The sequence below is a fragment of the Bubalus kerabau genome, chromosome X (genome assembly GCF_029407905.1).
Source record: "Bubalus kerabau isolate K-KA32 ecotype Philippines breed swamp buffalo chromosome X, PCC_UOA_SB_1v2, whole genome shotgun sequence".
Classification (NCBI taxonomy): Eukaryota; Metazoa; Chordata; class Mammalia; order Artiodactyla; family Bovidae; genus Bubalus; species Bubalus kerabau.
Genome location: NC_073647.1, coordinates 142,836,005 through 142,858,186, shown reverse-complemented (window position 1 = coordinate 142,858,186; position 22,182 = coordinate 142,836,005). Strand labels below are relative to the sequence as shown.

General features: G+C 43.2%; 1 protein-coding gene and 1 non-coding gene across 6 annotated transcripts in view; one reads left to right on the top strand and one right to left on the bottom strand.

Annotated features, from left to right (window-relative positions):
* The window catches only part of MAP7D2 (MAP7 domain containing 2), a 102,026-nt gene that overhangs the window by 72,859 nt on the left and 6,985 nt on the right, over positions 1 to 22,182 (bottom strand). The window lies entirely within an intron of this gene.
* Positions 4,664 to 4,736, top strand: TRNAG-CCC (transfer RNA glycine (anticodon CCC)). Its single transcript has one exon. It is a non-coding gene; the product is annotated as a tRNA-Gly (tRNA).

Sequence of the window (22,182 nt, the reverse complement as noted above, 5' to 3'; positions counted from 1 at the left end):
TGTATAGTTTTAAAATAAAATATAAGCAAATAAAAAATTCTTACAGTTAAATAAGTGAACAACTATTTAAAAAAATGGGCAAAAAGTGTGAACAGGCATTTCACATGCCAAGAAGCACATGAAAAGCTGCTCAATCTTCAATCATTAAAAAAATGCAAAGTAAAACCACAATGACAAATCATTATACAACCACTGGTATGGCAAAAAATAATAATAATAATTTAAATCTAACGAAAAACTAACCATACTAAGTGCTTGCATGGATGTAAAGCAAGTAGCCCTCTCCTACACTGCAGGTCAGAATATAAACTGCTACAAGCACCTAGGAAAAGAGTTTGGCAGCTCCTTTCCCAGTTAGAGCATCCATGCATCATATGACCCAGCAAGCCCACTCCTATGGATTGACCCAAGACAAATGCAAACGGGTTTACAAAGCAGTTTGCACCTGAATGCTCACAGTATCTTTGTCCATAACTGCCAAAAACTAGAAACAAATGTCCATCAGCAAGAGAATGGCTAAAATGGCAATGCAGCAAAAACACAAGTGCATTCTCAGTGAGAGAAGTACTCTGCAGCAATAAAGCAATGAATTACTTATATATACACACAACATGGATGAATCTCAGAAACATACTGAGTGAAAGAAGCCAGAAAGAAAAGAGTACACCCTACATGATTCCATGGACATGAAATGTTAAAAGTGGCGAAACTAATCTATAGTAACAGAAAGTAGATCAGAGGATGCCTGGGACTGAGGGTGAAGCATGTCTGCAAGGGGCTGTGATGGTCAGAAATGAATACATTCGTTGAAACACCAGTATTAGTATACTTAAAATGAGTGCATTTTCTCTGTATATCAATTATGTATGCAAATCTATGTACAACAAACATATATACTCAATAAAACTAATTTAAAGCAGATTCCCAAACTCCTCCTCAGACCTGGTGAAGTGGCATCTCCCAGGAGGCGGCGAAGAACCTGAATTTGTAACACAGAAAAGGAGGCCTAATGACATGAAGCAGTTTCATGAAGGCCCCAAATAAGTGGTTAACGAGTCTCTCTGTTCATAGGAATGAATATATATCAATATTTCCCTAATAGTAAAACAAAGAGGGAACAAGGCAGGATAGGGAGGGGAGATGAGAGCAGTGTTCGTGACATGGCCTGCTGTGTCCAAGCAGCATTTAATGGGCCATAATAAAAAGCAGTAAATAAATTATTTCCATTTAAGACAGTAAGAGGCCAGTTCACATTAATAAATCATTTCAATATCATTCTGTCCACATTTCAACCTGCTCCTCAGATGTGTTCCTGGGTCTGCGAGCTTGAACAGGACCATTTCCTAGGGGACTCTGCCCTCCTGCCACACCAAGCTCCCATCTTTTGTTGGCAGGAGCCAGAGTCTCCCTCCCCTCCAGGTCTTTGCAAAGCTCTGTCCCCAGATTGGAATACCCTCTCCCCCAACCCAGCACACACACGCTTAGTATTGACTGATGAGTAGCTACTTCCTCCAGGAAGCCTTCCAAGATCTACCTGGGTATCCCAGAAGGGAAAATTCTGTGTGCCGCCGCAGCCCATCCATCTTCATTTGTGCCATTGTGATACTCCCGCTTCACATACCCTTTTATTGTCTTTACCACTGTTTTCCCACTAGTCAGTCCAGAGAAGGCTCCAGGGAAGTATTTGTTGTCTGAACACTTCAAATACTATTCCATTCATGTTATCTGTGAGACCCTTAAGTCTAGTCTTCTCCATCACCCTCTACTCTTTGAATAAAATAATTCTTTCACTCAGGGAAAACAATTAAGTACCTACATCTGGCACATTTGGTTCTGAGGGCAAAATACTTCCTGTGCTCTTCAGGGAGTGGCAGGGTGTGGGGGCCTGGCTGGGCTCAGACAGGTGCCTGGAGACCCAGACACTGACACCCCAGAACCAGGCAGGTCTGATTGGGCCCCCCTGGAAAAGGTATCATCAAACCCACTGAGCCAACAGATCTGTGTCACAGCCACTGGCTGCGATGGAGACAAGCCTGGTCCTCAAAGGGATATGGAGAACTGACTGGTAACAATAGCTCATCTGTTATTCACCCCATCAGGATCCATTTTAGGAAAGCAACAAGGGCTTAAACCAGTGGCTCTCAAACTTGACTTTGCATCAGAATTACCTTGAGGGCTTGCGAAAACAAAAACTCTGGGCCCCTGATTCACTAGGGCTGGGATGTGCTAGTCGCTCAGTTGTGTCAGACTCATCATGACCCCATGAGCTGTAGCCCACCAGGCTCCTCTGTCCATGGAATTCTGGGCTGGATAGGGTTGGGGTGGGGCTCAGGAATTTGCATTTCAGACAAGCTCCCAGGTGGTGATGATATTACCCTCTGAGAAGCCCAGAGCTTGCCTTCCAGAGGCATCTTTACACACAGCCTCAGCCCCCTGTGTTGTCTTGGAAAAAAATCTTTCAGGCCCTCAGCTTCTTGTCAGCAAAATGGGTTTCATGCTATCTGCTTCTTGGGGTTGTATTAGGGATTAGAAAATACATCTGAAGCACGTAGCATGCTATATTTCATGGGTCACAGCTTTAACCACAAAGACATTTTCTGAAAAGGTATTTAGGAAAAGTCTTGTTTAGAATACCTCAGTGGCTGGAAGATGAAGGACCTGAGATCCTTCTGCTTTCCTGTTCAGTCATTCGAACTGTGTCTCCCCTTTGGATCACAAGATGCTGCCATGGCAGCAGCATCATCTTCTCACAGGAGAGCAGGCAGAGCTGGGATGAAGAAGGGAGGAGCCAAAATAGGGAGGAAGGAGCTCTCTCCTCAAGCTCATTTCTCTTGGATGTCAGAAAGATTCCGCAATGGTCTTCCCCTTAAGGCTCCTTGGCTGGTACTGGATTACATGGCTGCAAGGGAGGCCAGGAGAGTGGATACATGGCAAAGGGGAATGGAACCATCAAGAACAACTTAGGCTTGAAGTGACTCAAGGTTTGGCCCTGGTGCTGACTATCCCAACACCCCAGCTCCGAAGAAGGAAGGAATGGCTGCTCTGCTGTTCATCCTCCTGTGTGGATGCCCCACCGCCAGCCAGTGAGGGGATGGATGTCCCCAAACAAAGCCTGGATCAGCATGCTGCTGAAAACAGATCTGGTCCCAGGTACCAGCTGCTGAATAAACTTAAATTGCTCTCTCTCTCCTTTCTCCTTGTAAATTGAGATTACTTCTGCCTTTGCCACAAGGTAGAGGGAAGAACTCGGAGAAGGCAATGGCAAGCCACTCCAGTACTCTTGCCTGGAAAATCCCATGGACAGAGGAGCCCGATAGGCTGCAGTCCATGCAGTCACGAAGAGTCGGACACAACTGAACAACTTCACTTTCACTCATTGGCGAAGGACATGGCAACCCACTCCAGTGTTCCTGCCTGGAGAATCCCAGGGACAGTGGAGCCTGGTGGGCTGCCGTCTATGGGGTCGCACAGAGTCGGACACGACTGAAGTGACTTAGCAGCAGCAGCAGCACCAGATGGGAAGAACTAAATAAAAGAACAGGCTGTCCACTTTTTGTCTTTTTAGACTGAACTCTGAAAAACTAGGGCTGTGTTGACTGTGTCACACATCACAGGTCAGCACACGTCAGGTACTCATAAATGTCTGCAGAGTGTGCCAAGAGCCACTTTTAAGCACCTGTCCTTAGATTCTGTCAAGGCTGTTTCTAGAAACACCTTCTGGGGAGTTTTACACCAAAAGAGATGCTGCTGACATAGAAGCTAGAAGGAAACAAGGACTAACACAGATGACAAGGAGAAAAGACTAGCTGCTGTAAAAATAGAGCAAAGAGTGTTACCAGGTTGTGGTTCAGGCAGGCTTGGGTTTAGACAGGACATTCAAAAGACACTGCCATGGAGGAGGGCATGCACGACAGGATGTAGGGGTGGCAACTCGACTGTGTCCCTCCTGCTGACCTTGACCAGCTAACTGGAGCATGGGATCGGGACAATGCTGCGGCCACTTCCAGGTGGCGTACTTAGTCTGGCGTGCAGCAGGTAGGATCGAGGAGTGTCAGCATACACGTCACGTGGTTTTCCTCTCCCTGGATGAAATAACTCAGGGATGTTATTTTGACCAAAAGATGTTGACTGGGACTTCCCTAAGTGTCCAGTGGTTAAGACTCAGTTTCTTGTCAGTGTCACCCCCTGCACTTCCACTGCAGGGGGTGAGGGTTCAATCGCTGCTCAGGGAACAAAGATTTCACATGCCACATGGCAGAGCCGAGGAGAAAAAGAAAGAAAAAGAAATTGACTGACCTGGCCTTTGTGGTCATTTGAAGGGGTCACAAACCAAACTCAACAGTCTTTTGTAGGCCTAGAATGGCTCCTCAACAGCTCTGACCCATGAAAGGCAGTGTGTGATGTGCTTTATTTTCTAATCCTTAATACAAACTCAAGAAGCAGGTGTCATCCATATCATTTTACTGACAAGAAACTGAGGGCTTGAAAGGTTTTTTCCCCAAGACAACACAAGGGGTTGAGGCTATGTGTAAAGATGCCTCTGGGAGGCGCTCTAACACCTGGCTCCTGGGGCCCTGTCCTCCTAGGGGTCTGAAGGCCGAGCCTACACAGACACTAGCTGACTGACATCTAGAGCTAAGTCAAAAGTGGTCTCCCAGGGACTTCCCTGGTGGTCCAGTGGCTAAGACTCTGCACTCCCAATGCAGGGGGCCCAGGTTCAATCCCTGATCAGGGAACTAGATCCCACATGTCACAATGAAGATTGAAGATCTCACATGCTGTGACAACGACCCAGCTCAGCCAAATAAATAAATAATTTAAAAATAAAAGTGGTCTTCCAGACTAAAAGTGATACAAAACCTCTGCCATCAGAATCTTCACCAATTTCTGCTTTAAGAAATAAGCCAAACCCCCAAATTCCTCCTCAAACAGGAGCTTATACTATTTCTCTCAACCAAAGTATACAAGTAAAGAGAGGACAGAGCTTGTTCTAAGAGTACGCCACGCGCTCTCTCGCGTGGCTCAGAAATTCCACAGAGAGGGCCTGCTAGTCCTTGCTCCACTGCAGGAGCAACAGATAGAAGGGACGGGAGACAGACGCCGCTAGCCTGCAAACACACACTGCTGCTGGCTCCGCAGCACCAAACACAATTAATAGATTCAGGAAGTAGGGCTCTGACTACCTTTTCTGTCAAGGTTATTTGTTTTGAGCAAGATGGTTTGCCCTGATTAAAGCTACCAGTGGCCAACAGTAAATGATAAAATGTTTTAATTTGCCCAAAGGAAATGAAAATATCTGTAACTCCCAGTAAGAAACTAAGCTTAGCCAAATCTTTCCTGCATTGATGTTTATAATCAACACAATGTTTTATGAAAATTAGTTAATAAGATTTATAGTCTAAAAAAACGAGTAAAATGTGCATGCCACCCAGTCTCTGCTTCCCCAGTGTTAACTGCCCAGCTGGGCACAACTGTAACATCAACGGGGCTCAGATTCCATTCACAAGGCTTTGGCTTATTCCCTGCAAAACCTAACCTGGTACCTTGTATACAGCAAGCACACAATAAAGTATGCTGTCTTAATACCAGGGCATACATTAACTCCATAAATGGTAATTTATGGAGCTCTCACTCTCTGCTAGGCATTGTATTAATTGCTTTGCCCACATTCTCTTGTTTAAATCTCTCAACAAGCTGTGCAGTTGGATATTTTACTCTCCCCTTTGAGAGTGAACTGACATGTTCATCTAGATAATAAAGGGAGCAGAACCAGGATTCAAACCCAGGGCATCTGGCTACAAAAGCAAGCAAAAAGCTATGCTGAATGCAGGTGCAACCAGTAATTTTCTCAGCAGCAGTAACAGTGATTAGCATGCTACACACTGATACAGTTGACACTGGGTCACTCAAGTTTGAACTGTGTGGGTTCACTTACACACGGACTTTCTTCATTATTAAATACTACAGTACTACATGATCCAAAGTTGGTTGAATCCATGGATGTGGAATTGCATGTACAGAGGAACCGCCTATAAGGAGGAACCATGTATATAGTCCAGTTTAGTTCAGTCACTCAGTCGTGTCCAACTCTGCGACCTCATGGATTGCAGCACACCAGCTTACCCTATCCATCACCAACTCTCAGAGCTTGCTCAAACTCACGTCCATAAAGTCGGTGATGCCATCCAACCATCTCATCCTCTGTCGTCCCCTTCTCCTCCTGCATTCAGTCTTTCCCAGCACCAGGGTCTTTTCTAATGAGTCAGTTCTGTGCATCAGGTGGCCAAAGTATTGGAGTTTCAGCTTCAACATCAGTCCTTCCAATGAATATTCAGGACTGATTTCCTTTAGGATTGACTGGTTGGATCTCCCTGCAGTCCAAGGGACTCTCAAGAGTCTTCTCCAATACCACAGTTCAAAAGCATCAATTCTTTCGCACTCAGCTTTCTTTATAGTCCAACTCTCACATCCATACATGACCACTGGAAAAAACCATAGCTCTGACCAGACAGACCTTTGTTGGTGAAGTAATGTCTCTGCTTTTTAATATATGTATATAGAGGGTTGACTCTAAGTTATACTTGGATTTTCAACTGTGGGGATGGTGGGCACCCCTAACCCCTGCCTTGTTCAAGGGTCAAAAGTATTTGAAGATCTACCATTAGTGACTATTAAATATAATTTCTGCTAGAGAAGACGTGACTGAATTTACACATCTAGAAACTGCACACTTGATTTCAGTCCCAGAACTTGCTCACACTGCAAGGCCGGTCCAACCCAGAGCAGCTTCTGGCCCTGTGGTTCTGAATGGCCTAGTTTTCAAGAACTCTGCAGCCCAGTGGTCAAAAGGTACAAACTTCCAACAATAAGATAAATACATGCTGGGAGTGTAATATACAACACAATGGCTATAACTAGCACTGCTATTTAGGACAGTAAATCCTATGAGCTGCCATCACAAGGAGAACATTATTTTTTCCTTTTTTTCTTTTTATTGTATCTATATGACAAGAAATCTGTATGCAGGTCAAGAAACCTGTATGCAGGTCAAGAAGCAACATTTAGAACCGGACATGGAACAACAGACTGATTCCAAATTGGAAAAGGAATATGGCAAGGCTGTATACTGTCATCCTGCTTATTTAACTTATATGCAGAGTACATCATGTGAAATGCCAGGCTGGATGAAGCACAAGCTGGAATCAAGATTGCTGGGAGAAATATCAATAACCTCAGATATGCAGATGACACCACCCTTATGGCAGAAGGTAAAGAGGAACTAAAGAGCCTCTTGATGAAGGTGAAAGAGGAGAGTGAAAAAGCTGGCTTAAAGCTCAACATTCAAAAAACAAGGATCATGGCATCCAGTCTCATCACTTCATGGCAAATAGATGGGGAAACAATGGAAACAGTAACAGACTTTATTTTCTTGGGCTCCAAAATCACTGCAGATGGTGACTGCAGCCATGAAATTAAAGAACTCTTGTTCCTTGGAAGAAAAGCTATGACAAACCTGACAACGTATTAAAAAGGAGAAACATTACTTTGGCAACAAAGATCCGTCTAGTCAAAGATCCGTCTGTGGTTTTCCCAGTAGTCACGTATGGACATGAGAACTGGACTATAAAGAAAGCTGAGCACCGAAGAATTGATGCTTTTGAGCTGTGGTGTTGGAGAAGACTCTTGAGATTCCCTTGGACTGCAAGGAGATCCAACCAGTCAATCCTAAAGGAAATCAACCCTGAATATTCATTGGAAGGACTGATGCTGAAGCTGAAGCTCCAATACTTTGGCTACCTGATGCACAGAACTGACTCATTAGAAAAGACCCTGATGCTGGGAAAGATTGAAGGCAGGAAGAGGGGGACGACAGAGGATGAGATGGTTGGATGGCATCACCGACTCAATGGACATGAATTTGAGCAAGCTATGGGAGATGGTGAAGGACAGGGAAGCCTGATGTGCTGCAGTCCATGAGGTTGCAAAGAGTTGGACACGACTGAGAGACTGAACAACAATAATCATTTCATCATATATGTACATCAAACCATCATGAAGTGATGTATATCAATTAATTCTCAATAAAACTGGGGAAAATAAAGAAATTCAGCCTCACAGTGACAGAATGAAGGCAGGTAACTTAGAAGGGCGTCCCAGGGTGCAACAATGGCTGTCTATCCATCTGTCAGATGAATTCCTGTGGTTGTGCCCCATCTATCAACTCATTTACTTTGAGAGCTATTTAAGGAGGATTTACAGCTAACCTGCTAATGTAAGAAGAGGGAGGGAGGAGGAAGGGAGATGACAAGAAAGCAACAGGGAAAGAAAGCAGAGTGGGTGGCTAATACTATAATTTCGGGGGAAAAATCACTGGTAGACAAGGATCTAAGAAAGCTGGCCCCAAATTTGTAGAGACAGAGTACATCAGTGGCTGAGTTGCCTAGGACTGGGAGATGGGAGGAAACAGGGAGTGACTGGCAATAGGTATGGGATTTCTTTTGCAGGTGATAAAAATACCTTAGAATTGATGGTGGTGTTGGTTGTACATTGCACAATTCTGTGAATGTGCTAAAAAGCCAATGAATTGTACACTTTGAAGGGAAAACTCTGTGTGTGTGTGTGTGTACATTAGTTACTTAGTTGTGTCCAACCCTGCGACCCCATGGATTGTAGCCTGCCAGGCTCCTCTGTCCATGGAGTTCTCCAAGCAAAAATACTGGAGTGGGTAGCCATTCCCTTCTCCAGGGGATCTTCCTGACTCAAGGACTGAACCTGGGTCTCCTGCATTGCAGGAGGTTTCTTTACCTTCTGAGCCACCAGGGAAGCCTGGGAAAAACTGTATGGTATACCAAAAAAGAAAGAAAGCAACAAAGCAGGCCAACTATCAGAAAATCACAACAAAACCATCTCTAAAGTAACAAATGTTACAAACCACAAGTACATAAGCAGAACCAGTGAAAATCAGAGCACCCTGGTATGTATGAATGGTAGGTTATAACAAAAGTGGATGAGTTTTATTGTTTGCTTCAAAGCAGAACAATCTAAAATCTAAAAATTAAATATATAAGGCATTTTTTGGTAAACAATCTGTTTCATGTTTGAAAACAAAGTAGTTGCAGAATATGGGATCAGAACCAGAGAAGGAAGAGAACCAGTTCCAAGCCAGGCAAGGCCATCTGACAAAACAAACATAGGAGGTGCTACAAAGCAGCAAAAAGCCACATAAAAGCCGGCCTGATCCTACAGAAGCAGGCTTTCAGAGTATTCTTAAGGAGGGTGACCCATTTGTGAGGTTGTTCAATATCCTGTTCCATAAAACAAGGCCTCATAAGTAGCTGAAAATATGTCAGGTGGCAGGGGAGCCTTTCTGATTTTTGGTCCTAAAGCCCTACAGTGGGCAGAGTATTCCTCCTAAAGCCTGGGTGGCATTTTAAGGATCTGGTGCAAAGATACTTCTTTTTAAAAGTTTCATACTAATTCTGAAAGCGCCCTTCCTTACACCCAAGCCACCTTCAAGATTTTCTCTCCCACTCTAGTTCCTCAGAGGTCACAAAAATCAGTGACTAGTGCAGATGATTGCACAACCTTGTGAATATATTAAAAACCACTGAACTGTATACACTTCACAGGGTTGAGATTTATGTTATATGGACAATACCTCAAAATAATTTTTAAACTGTTTAAAAAATTAGAGACAAACACAGAATTACCACAGGACCCAGCAATTTCACTTCTGGGTATATACCCCAAAGAATGAAAAGCAGGGTCTCAGGACTTCTTCCATGGTGATCCAGTGGCTAAGACTCTGTGCTCCCAATACAGGGGGCCCAGGTTCGATCCCTAGTTGGGAAACTAGATCTCATATGCCACAACTAAGAGTTTACATGCTGCAACAAAGACAGAAGATCCTACGTGCCACAACTAAGACCTGGAACAGCCAAATAAAAAAAAATATTAAAATAAATAAATAAAAGCAGGGTCTCAGAAAGATACCTGCACACCCATTTCACAGCACTATTATTCACAGCAGTCAAAAGGTGGTAGCAACCCAAGTATCCATTGACAGATGAATAGATAAACAGAATGTGGTTTATACATATAGCAGAATATTATTCAGCTCTTAAAAAGAATGAAATTCAGATACACGATACAACAATGGATGAACCTTGGGGACATCATGCTAAGTGAAATAAGCCAATCACTAAGGGATAAATATTGTATGATTCTACTTATATGAGGAGGTATCTAGAATAGGCAAAAGTACCGAGACAGAAAGTAGAATATTAGTTACCAGGGACATGGGGGAGGGGATAATGGGGAGTTACTTAATGATACAGAGTTTCTGCCTGAGATGATGAAAAGTTCTAGAAATAGATAATGGTGATGGTTACACAATACTGTGAATGCATTTAACGTCACTGAATTGTACACTTAAAATGGTTAAAATGCCAAAGTTTATGTTATGTATATTTTACTACAATAAAAACCAATTAAAAAACCAGGGCCTTCACATCTAAGAATTCATACTTGATATCTGCTTCAAGGTTATAAGGCACTACAAAAAGGACTTCAGAGAGCAAACACCGTTTTTATATTACAAATTTGAGGCTGAAACATTTTAATTGCATTAGTCAGGTTTCAACCCATTAGGTAGTTAAGATTTAATGCTTATACATTTAACCTTGTCATTTGGAAGAAGAATCAAAAACAGAACAGCACAGATAAATATCTCTGCTTTCCACTCTATTAAACAGCCTGCAACCGTAAGATCCCTCACGACCAGCATTGTCTTATGGAGTTTTCTGCAGTGACAGGAACGTTCAGTATCTGTGCTGTCCAATACTGGAGCTGCTAGCCGCTAGTGCAAGTGGGGAGTTGAATTGTTTATTTTACTGAATTGTAACTAATTTACATATTCACACATAGCAACTGGCTACCATAATTGGTCAGCACAGAGTCTAAAATCCCAAACTTAAAAACATACAGCACACCACCCAACTCTCCTGTCTTGCCAAAAGCCAAATGCAGTTTCCATAGTTCCAGAAAGTCAGATGACCTTCTACTGAGCTCTGGGCCAATTTGTGGAGTGAAGCATCTAGCAATGGGTGTCAAAGAGGGGTACATGGCAAAAAATAAGAGTGTCCCTCTCTTCTCCCATGTCCTCTTTGGAAAGATGCTAACTGCACAAAGTGGGCAGAGAGAACTCAGCAAGAACAATGAAAAATAGGACCAAGGATGAGAGTCTGACATACAGGAAGGGGAAAAGGAATGCCATTAGCTGTATTGGCTCCTGAATATACAACTGTATACTTTAAGAATTTCAGTGTGTAAATTAAGCTCTGAGTGGCAGAAACAGCAGTAACATTCCTGTGCAGAAGCTGGACAGCACAGCTAAGAGGGGCCCCCAGGGACTATTTGCTGAGTGCCTGGCAGTGCTGTCCTGCTGGTCATGGGCACCTAAGTGCAAGTGACAGTGGTAGTCATTCCCATGCACACAGAGATTGTCTCCAGTCCTCTAGCTGTAATTGTTTGCTCATTTATAGCTTCACGGTCCAGTTTTATACTTTCTTTTTTTAAATTTAAATTTATTTATTTTAATTGGAGGCTAATTGCTTTACAATATTGTATTGGTTCTGCCACACATCAACATGAATCCGCCACGGGTGTACACGTGTTCCCCATCTTGAACCCCCTCCCACCTCCCTTCCCATACCATCCCTCTGGGTCATGCCAGTGCACCAGCCCCAAGCATCCTGTATCCTGCATCGAACCTGGGCTGGTGATTCATTTCTTATATGATATACATGTTTCCATGATATTCCTCCAAATCATCCCACCCTCTCCCTCTCCCACAGAGTCCAAAAGACTATTCTATACATCTGTGTCTCTTTTGCTGTCTTACATACAGGGTTATCATTACCATCTTTCTAAATTCCATATATATGCGTTAGTATACTGTATTGGTGTTTTTCTTTCTGGCTTACTTCACTCTGTATAATAGGATCCAGTTTCATCCACCTCATTAGAACTGATTCAAATGTATTCTTTTTAATGGCTGAGTAATACTCCATTGTGTATATGTACCATAGCTTTCTTATCCATTCATCTGCTGATGGACATCTAGGTTGCTTCCATGTCCTGGCTATTATAAACAGTGCTGCGATGAACATTGGGGTACACGTGTCTCTTTCAATTCTGGTTTCCTCGGTGTGTATGCCCAGCAATGGGATTGCCAGGTGATAAGGCAGTTCTATTTCCAGTTTTTTAAGGAATCTCCACACTGTTCTCCATAGTGGCTGTACTAGTTTGCATTCCCACCAACAGTGCAAGAGGGTTCCCTTTTCTCCACACCCTCTCCAGCATTTATTGCTTGTAGACTTTTGGATCGCAGCCATTCTGACTGGCGTGAAATGGTACCTCATTGTGGTTTTGATTTGCATTTCTCTGATAATGAGTGATGTTGAGCATCTTTTCATGTGTTTGTTAGCCATCTGTATGTCTTCTTTGGAGAAATGTCTATTTAGTTCTTTGGCCCATTTTTTGATTGGGTCGTTTATTTTTCTGGAATTGAGCTGCAAGAGTTGCTTGTGTATTTTTGAGATTAGTTCTTTGTCAGTTGCTTCCTTTGCTATTATCTTCTCCCATTCTGAAGGCTGTCTTTTCACCTTGCTCATAGTTTCCTTTGTTGTGCAGAAGCTTTTAATTTTAATTAGGTCCAATTTGTTTATTTTTGCTTTTATTTCCAATATTCTGGGAGATGGGTCATGGAGGATCCTGCTGTGATTTATGTCAGAGAGTGTTTTGCCTATGTTCTCCTCTAAGAGTTTTATAGTTTCTGGTCTTACGTTTAGATCCTTAATCCATTTTGAGTTTATTTTTGTGTATGGTGTTAGAAAGTGTTCTACTAGTTTTCAGTGCTAAACTTGGATTATAAGTAAATTAGAGAAAGCACAGCTCAGTAGGTCACTAGGTCCTTGAAAGGCAATACCAGTATTTATCATTATCAATATACTTATATTATATATAACATATATATATATACACACACATACACAAAATACATTGTGTGTATATATATAATAATAAATATATATAAATATATATTATATATACTATATATATTTATATATAATTTTATATTTTATATAATAATATATAAAATAAATACAACGTATATATACAATTTATATATACACTATATATGCTGTATACAACGTATATATACATGTTGTATACAATGTATATATGTTGTGTATATATATATACACAATATATATACGTTGCATAATATACAACATATATTATACACAAACATATAATTTTTATGTTCATAGACATGTTGTACTCAATGCACAGATGATGACAATGATACCTGTGACCTCAAGGAGCAGAGCTACATGCAAGACACCACACTAAGCACTTTGCATTCATTACCTCATATAATCCTCCTGTCAACTCTGTGAGGAATTTGCTACTATATTCATAAGAAGTTGTGTCTGGAAGAGACCATGAAACTAACCCACAGCCCCACAGTAAGTTAGTGGCCACACTAGTACCTGATCAGAAGAAGGTAAGTGATAAACTCATCAAAATTTTTTAAAAATTTTATTGTGGTAGGAATACTTAACATGATACTTACACTCTTAAAAAAGTTCAATGTGTACAATACGGTTGAACAGCAAATCTCTAGAACTTATTAATTTTATTTAACTGAAACTTTATACCCACTGATGAGTAACTCTCCATTTCCCCTCAGCCCCTGGCAACCACTATTACATTCTTTGATGCTATGAATTTGACTCTTCTGGGTACCCTCATGAGGTGGAAACATGCAGTATTTGTCTTTCTGTAACTGGCTTATTTCACTTATCATAATGTTCTCAAGGTGTTGTCTCTGCAGGTGCCCAGACCTGGATTCTGAGGAGGGGACTCCAAGCAATCAGGCTCTTAACCTCCTTGGTCCAAGATGACAAGGAACAAAGAGGGAGCAGGGTTTAAGTCCTAGAGGGACAGGGCTCAGCAGGAATGCAGGCACCTGAGTTTCTCTGCAATTTGAATACAGCAGGCAGAGCAGTTGAAGGCCAGGGGGTCCCCAGCACCAGCCCTACTCAGCCTGTCCCAGGAGCGTCTACCCTGAGACAGTAGTTTTCTCAGAAGACCGACTCCCTCAGGATCTGAGTGCTGACCAGCCAAGGCTCAGTCAGTGACACAGGTTTTTCCACAAGGGCCGGGAAAGTCCTCTGCCATGTGGCTGGCAAGCTCCTCATGCACACGCCACACCCGATGGTCAAAGTCACGGCAGCCAGGCCTGCTGCAAACACCCCAGCGCCTGGAAACAGAAGCCTGAGGCCTTGAAACCTGAGCACCTTCCTGGAGCCAGGTGCATGCCCGGCCAAGGAGAGCATCACGAACAAGCATAGGAAGTGGCCCCTCATGTCCAGATGCTCCTGAAGGAGCCACAACCCTGTCTGCCTTTGTCTCACACTTGTCCCACCTTCCAGATCAGGCTCACCAGCCCCAGGACTGCTGCGCCCATCCTGCCATGTCCAGGGGCATCGCAAAATCACTTTCACTCTGCCTCCACCATCCTCAGCAATCCCAGCCTGAAGCTTCCACGGCAGGTTTCAGTCTACACAGGCGACATTCCCTGGGGTCAAGGATGCCCGGCTTACCTTGAAAGGTCTTCCTCCCACAGGCAAGAAGCTGCAGCGTGCTGCTACACGAGCCAAGTCCAAGGAGAAGGAAAACCCAAGTCTCTGTGCAAGGTCCAAGTTCACCCTCCCCATAAGGCGGCCTGTGGGACTGTACGGCCCTCTCTCATTTACATACACGCTGAAGTCATTTCCAACCAAGGCCCTCAGGAGTTGAGGCCCATATCCCCTTCTAGGGCACTGCTCACTTATAGAGTAACTACCTTGGGAGAGAAGAGTGTGCAGAAGTTAGAAACAAGGCTCTCTGCTCTGGTCCTATTTTTGTTTGGGAGAAAACCCACCTTGAGACAGAGATGGGATTGTAAGCATAGGCTCTCATCTACACCTTTAGCTTTGCTCAGTTCTCTGCTGAAAACTGCCCTTAGTAATTTCTTACTCTCCAAGGAGCACTTATTGTACTGGCTACTCTGAGATTTGTCTCATGAAAAAGTGTACAGTTTGGCCAAGACAGAGGCATGTAAACACATATTTATAATGTAATAATGATCAGCTCAATAAATCTGTATCAGAGCAAAGGAGGACACACTGCCTGGGGGAGGCAGCTGTGTCTGTGCCCCAACGTCCGCTCCAAATGACTGCAATGAAAAAGACCGGCATGAGCAGGCACTGACAAAGATGGACAAGAACTGGGGCTCTCATGCCCTCCTGGTGGGGATACAAATGGAGGCAGAATAAGAGCCCCCTAGAGAAGCCCACGTTCCAAGCCCTGGACCCATGAAAATGTCACCTTCTGTGACAAAAAAGCCTCTGCAGATGTGATTAAGGTAAGGATCTTGAGATGGGGAGACTATGCAGGATTTTCCAGCTGGGCCCCATGTAATCACAAGGGAGGTAGGAAAGCTAGAGTGAGAGAGAGGACACATCACAATGGTAGCAGAAATTGGAGAGAAAAGGAGACTGGAAGATGCTATGCTACTAGCCCTGGCGATGGAGGAAGGGGCACAACCCGAGGGGTGCAGGCAGCCTCCAGCAGCTGGAGAGGGCAAGGAAATGGATTCTCCCCCTAGAGCCTCCAGAAAGACTTTGCTGACACCTTGACTTTAGCACTTCTGATGTCCAGAATTATAAGATAATAAATTCACATTGCTATAAGCCACTAAATTTGTGGTAACTGGTTATAACAGCAATAGGGAACTACGACCAACTGTTTGGAAAACAGTTTGGCACTATCAGCAAAAGCTGAACATATGCTTACCTTCTGACCCAGTAATTCAACTCCTAGTAATACACACAACAGAAATGTATGTGTATGGGCACCAAGAGATATGTGCAAGCATGCTCATAGCAGTTTTATTCACAATAGAAAACTGGAAATAACTGTCTATCAGCAAGAGAATGGATAAAACAAACTGTAGTATGTATAGTCAGATAATCTAGTACTACCCAAAAATAAAAAGAAATGAACCACTGATATCTGCAACATCATGGGTGACTCTTATAGACATAATTCTGAAAGGAAAAAAACAAGCACATAAAAAAACTAAATACTTGATTAAGAAGTTCTGGAGATGGATGGTGGTGATGGTTGTATAATAATGTGAATGTACTTGCTGCTACTTAACTGTACATTAAAAATGGCTAAAATGATAAATTTTATGTGATGTATATTTTGCTGTAATATTAATGTACATACTATAAAAATCTATTTCTATAAACCTCAAAAACAAGTAAAACTAACCTATAGTGAAAAGAGGTGAGAACAATGGCCACCTTTAGGGAGTTCTGTCTAGGAGGAGGCCCAGGGGAGCCAGCCGGGTACTTGAAATATTTAGTTTCTTGATCTGGGTGTTGGTTACATGGATGTACATGTAAACATTCATCAGACTGTGTGCTTAAGATCTGTGCACTTTACTTTCCAAATGCCAACCCCAAGTTTATTTCCACGTGATCTTATTTACCTGAATTAGTGTTATCAACACCATAACGGAAATGGAAGAGAAAAGAAAAACCCACCCAAAGTGTGTGTGGTCGGGAAAGGCTTCAGGGATGAGGTGAGATGTGAGCCGAGCATGGGCAGTGAGGCGCACGTGGGTGCAGAGAGTGCTGGAGACAACCAGCTGGGGGTGATCACTGACCAGAGAAGGATGCTGGAGGGGTAAGCAGGAGCCCTGTTCGAACACAACCAACCTGGGAAGCCACCAACCAACCTGGGAAACCCCAGCAGAAGTTTAGACTGTGCTTAGGCTAGGCTGATGTCACAGAAGGTCACACAAAAGTGCAACACGATGGATCCACGGCAGGAGGGTGACGTGGACAGAGACCCCTGAGGTTCCTGTGATAATGGCTGTGCCCTAAATGACAGGGTCTGACCTAGGCATTGGCAGTAGGGATGGGGTCATGAGAGATGGACACAGAACCCCCTGCCTTGGTTGTAATGGGAGGAGAAGGGAAGTCTGGTAAGTCTGCTGGTTAATAAGCTCACATGGCTGGTGATCCCGCTAATCAGAGTGGGCAAGACCAGACTACCTTTTCCCCAGCCTTCTGGGCTGGCAGTGGAGGACCACAGCATGTCAGAGTTGGAAAGCATTAGTCAGATGACCTAAAGTACCAGTGCACTCACAAGTAACCAAGTTCTTCTCCCAGGCCAGCACATGACACCACAGTTGTGAGGAGCAAGCTGGACAAGAGAGCTGAGGCTCGCCTACTTTAGTGAGCACGTCCTAGAGAAGGGAGAACTGATTCCTTCCTCATGGCTCCCCTCACCACCCTCACCTTCCACTATGGGCTTCTCCTGTGATCTCAGTCCCTGCCAACATCCTCATGGAAAAGTTCTCCCCACAGCCCATCCATATTCTGCAAAGCTCAATATTTCATCTCATGATCTGATGATGCCTTAGAAGTCAATCTGGCTTCTCCTCCAACCAAGCTGTGTAACCAAAACTGAAGCAGGGACAAAGAGGGCATCCCAGGGCCCCCAGGAGCCAGAAATAAGTCTTGTCTGGTAGATCTATCATGGCACTGCAGACAAGATGTGAACCACAAGAGCTTAAATGCCAGTTCTGGTCTTGGTGGCCTGTGCACATCTGAGAGGACCTGAATAACAAGTACTAAATACCAGAGCTTGTAGAGAAGAAACCAGTAAGAGATGGGACAAATTAGGAGTTTGGCATTAACATACACATACTACTATATATAAAATAGATAATCAGCAAGGACCTACTGTATAGCACATGGAACTCTATTCACTATTCTGCAATAATCTATATGGGAAAAGAATCTGAAAAAGAATGGATATATGTATAGGTATAACTGAATCACTTTACTGTACACCTGAAACTAAATTAACCATACTCCAAAATAAAATAAAAATAAAATAAAATAAAAATTAAATTAAAGAAAAAAAAGAATAGATGGGTTTGAAGGAATTTGTTTGAGCCCAAAACACACTCCTCATTTCTGATCTAACCTGACAAGGTCAGTAAACATCTAGTTAACTGCAGAGTCCAATTCAGGAGCTGTTACCACATATGGCTATTAACATTATTTTAAATCAGATACAAACAAAAAGTCAGTTACTCACTGCTCAATAGCCACATGTAGCAAGTGGCTACCATTTGGAACACCTGGAGAACAGAAAGTTCTACTGGACAGCACTGTGTATAGTATCTCGTGCTTGAATTGACCTGATCATAAGAGACACTAACTCTGAAATCTTTATGCACCACTACAGGGCATCTTTATACACCTTTAAAAAGGGGGCAAGAATCCTTTTCATTTTTAGCTAATAAAAGTAAAATTATGTACCACACAGGACATTCAACACTCTTTAGTAGAAAGGCACTGGGTCTTCTTGGGTCTCTCAACCAAAACTGAGAGAAAGTAAAAGACAAGTAACAAAAATGGAAGCTGGGGGGAAAAAAAGAAATAGAAGCTGATTAGGGTAGAGTGAAACAGTTCATTTCACTCCCTTGACTGTTTTGCGGTAAAAAGAGTTACTCTCACCCCAGAAGATTAAGGATACACAGAAATTGCGGTTAGTAGCTCAATCGTGTCCATCCGACTCTCTGTGACTGCATGGAGTATAGCCCGCCAGGCTCCTCTGTCCATGGGATTCTCCGGGCAAGAAAACTGGAGTGGGTTGCCATGCCCTCCTCCATATGCAGAAATTTATGGACCATTAATAAGAAGCAATTATTCTTTAGAAATAATTCATGACTGCCAAAAACAAAATCAAGTGAAGTGGAAACTGCCTCTTGAGAACCTATATGCAGGTCAGGAAGCAACAGTTAGAACTGGACATGGAACAACAGACTGGTTCCAAATAGGAAAAGGAGCACGTCACCCTGCTTATTTAACTTATATGCAGAGTACATCATGAGAAATGCTGGGCTGGATGAAGCACAAGCTGGAATCAAGACTGCCAGGAGAAATATCAATAACCTCACATATGAAGATGACACCACCCTTATGGCAGAAAGTGAAGAGGAACTCAAAAGCCTCTTGATGAAAGTGAAAGAGGAGAGTGAAAAAGTTGGCTTAGAGCTCAACATTCAGAAAACGAAGATCATGGCATCTGGTCCCATCACTTCCCACCTGGCAAATAGATGGGGAAACAGTGGAAACAGTGTCAGACTTTATTTTGGGGGGGCTCCAAAATCACTGCAGATGGTGACTGCAGCCATGAAATTAAAAGATGTTTACTCCTTGGAAGAAAAGTTATGACCAACCTAGATAGCATATTGAAAAGCAGAGACATTACTTTGCCAACAAAGGTCCGTCTAGTCAAGGCCATGGTTTTTCCAGTGGTCATGTATGGATGTGAGAGTTGGACTGTGAAGAAAGCTGAGTGCTGAAGAATTGATGCTTTTGAACTGTGGTGTTGGAGAAGACTCTTGAGAGTCCCTTGGACTGCAAGGAGATCCAACCAGTCCATCATAAAGGAGATCAGTCCTGGGTGTTCTTTGGAAGGAATGATGCTAAAGCTGAAACTCCAGTACTTTGGCCACCTCATGCGAAGAGTTGACTCATTGGAAAAGACTCTGATGCTGGGAGGGATTGGGGGCAGGAGGAGAAGGGGACGACAGAGGATGAGATGGCTGGATGGCATCACCAACTCGATGGACATGAGTTTGAGTGAACTCCAGGAGTTGGTGACAGACAGGGAGGTCTGGCGTGCTGCAATTCATGGGGTCACAAAGAGTCGGACATGACTGAGCGACTGAACTGAACTGAACTGAGGAGGGGGGAAAAAAGAGCAGGAACATGTTTCGCAGTAAGAAAACTGCAATTAGAATCAGAAATATTTTAAGGAGGGCTTTTTGTCTGAGGATATAACTAAATCTACTTCAATAATATTGGTTACCTAACTAAAGAAAATGAACAAAGTTTTGTTCATAACAGATATCTACATGAGCAAAAATTACCCACATGCAAAGAAAGCTTCCACTGAAGGCTGTTATAATATTTCACAACAAACTGTCACCCCTGACTGGTGCTCAAGAGAACCGAACACACAGTTAACAAGGTAGAGAAGTGCAAACTCTCATAAGAAGGGACACTGCCCCCCTGCACAAGGACATTTGCCTCTCTAGTCAGTGGAATACTGAAAGCACAGGCCTAGGTGCTAAGGGAAGAGAATATAGCACAATCTTGTGTGTGTGTGTGTGTGTGTGTGTGTGTAGTGGGAGGTGTTTTTAAAAATAAGCACAGCAGGAGAATCCTGTTTCGCGCAGTTTATGATTCAGATGGTTATTTCCAGTTATGGGTATGTATTAAAGTGTTGTTTCGAAACAAAGACACATAGTACTACTTAATAAAGGACTTTTGGTGTCTGGTGAAAAATTCAAGCTATAGGGGCATTTCCTGCTCTGTATTTATTAATTTCAGGTATTCCTTTATGTCCTCCTCTCTCCTTCCTTCTGCTTATACAAAATATAGCAAAAATGCAAATGAAAAGTGGGAGAGAAAGAGAAAAAAACAAGGGCAGGGATAAGAAAATGCATTTAATAGATCTACCATAGAAGTTGGTGTTGCACACTGGCTGACCTGCTAAACCAACAGTTAACTCGGTACCAAAGGCAAAGACAGATCAATTGCTCAAGATGGGGACAACTTGGTCTGGGCAGGGACTTGTCCTGCAGGCCCTGAAAGCGAGTGTGGGTTACCTGGCCCTGCCCAGTATGTTCCCCTAGAGCTAGTGCCAGCTTCATCACATCATCAAACCTGGGATACAGGAGGTGGCTCGGCCCCTGCATTCCCTGAAACTGTTCAATTACGTGGTCTCCACAGTTAGGGGGTGTGTCCTGTCAGTCAACAAGAACTTGGTGATCATAATCAGAGAGTGGCTTCTGTGAACAGGAGCTAGGAAGGCACAATGTTAGCCTTGGGGGAACGGCCAGACCTTGCCTCACAGAGCCCACCCTGAAGAGGGGGCTCCCCACTGGACCTGACACTGAATGTGTAGTGTGCATGCTAATACCACTCTCCTCCCACTGTTCCATCAATATTATACCATGCTTTTCCATGATGACAACCCCAAAATTTACCAGGAAGCCAAGCCTACTCCCTTTCCACACGTTGTGAATAATCCAAGACAATAATCCGTAGCAGGACTTTGGCACCTGCCCACACTGGGGAAAGCAAAAACAGCCTCTCCCCTTGGGAGCCTGAGGGTCCAGGCAGGTTTTGCCTTATTGCAGGGGAGGACATTTTATCAAAGCATCTTTTCATTTCCACACAAGAGAGCTACGATAGGCAGAATACTGCAGCATACATCCTGTTCTTCATGCGACACTCAATGCCATGGTGCCCTATGTGACCAACAGAACTTTCTGCCATGAGGGAAATGTTTTAGATCACCATGTCCAATATGTGAGCCACTAGCCGCAGTGACTACTGAACACCTGAACTGTTGACTAGTCCACGTAGAGATGAGCTGGAAGTGTCAAGTCTTCCACTGGTTTTGGAACACTTGGTGAAAAGGACAAAATGTGAGATATTTCATTAATAATTCTTTATATTGATTACATGTTGAAATGACAATATTTTGGATATACTAAGTTAGTTAAAGCTAGCATTCTATTTGTATTAGCTAGCACCAACCTATACTCAGTAGTTTTCTTTAAATTGTTCTTTAAATTGAATATTTTTTCATATTTTACTTGATGCTGAAAATATTCATGAAATTAGTTTGATGTATTAGTTGTACTTTTACAACACAAGGAAAGAATCCACAGGACTATTAATCTAAAACTGAGAAGATAAGTTTGTCCACATGTAATCTAAATCATCTTGTGTATCACACCCTTTGGGAAATGCTGCTGCTGCTGCTAAGTCACTTCAGTCGTGTCCGACTCTGTGCGACCCCAGAGATGGCAGCCCACCAGGCTCCCCTGTCCCTGGGATTCTCCAGGCAAGAACACTGGAGTGGGTTGCCATTTCCTTCTCCAATGCATGAAAGTGAAAAGTGAAAGTGTAGTCACTCAGTCGTGTCCAACTCTTAGCAACCCCATGGACTGCAGCCCACCAGGCT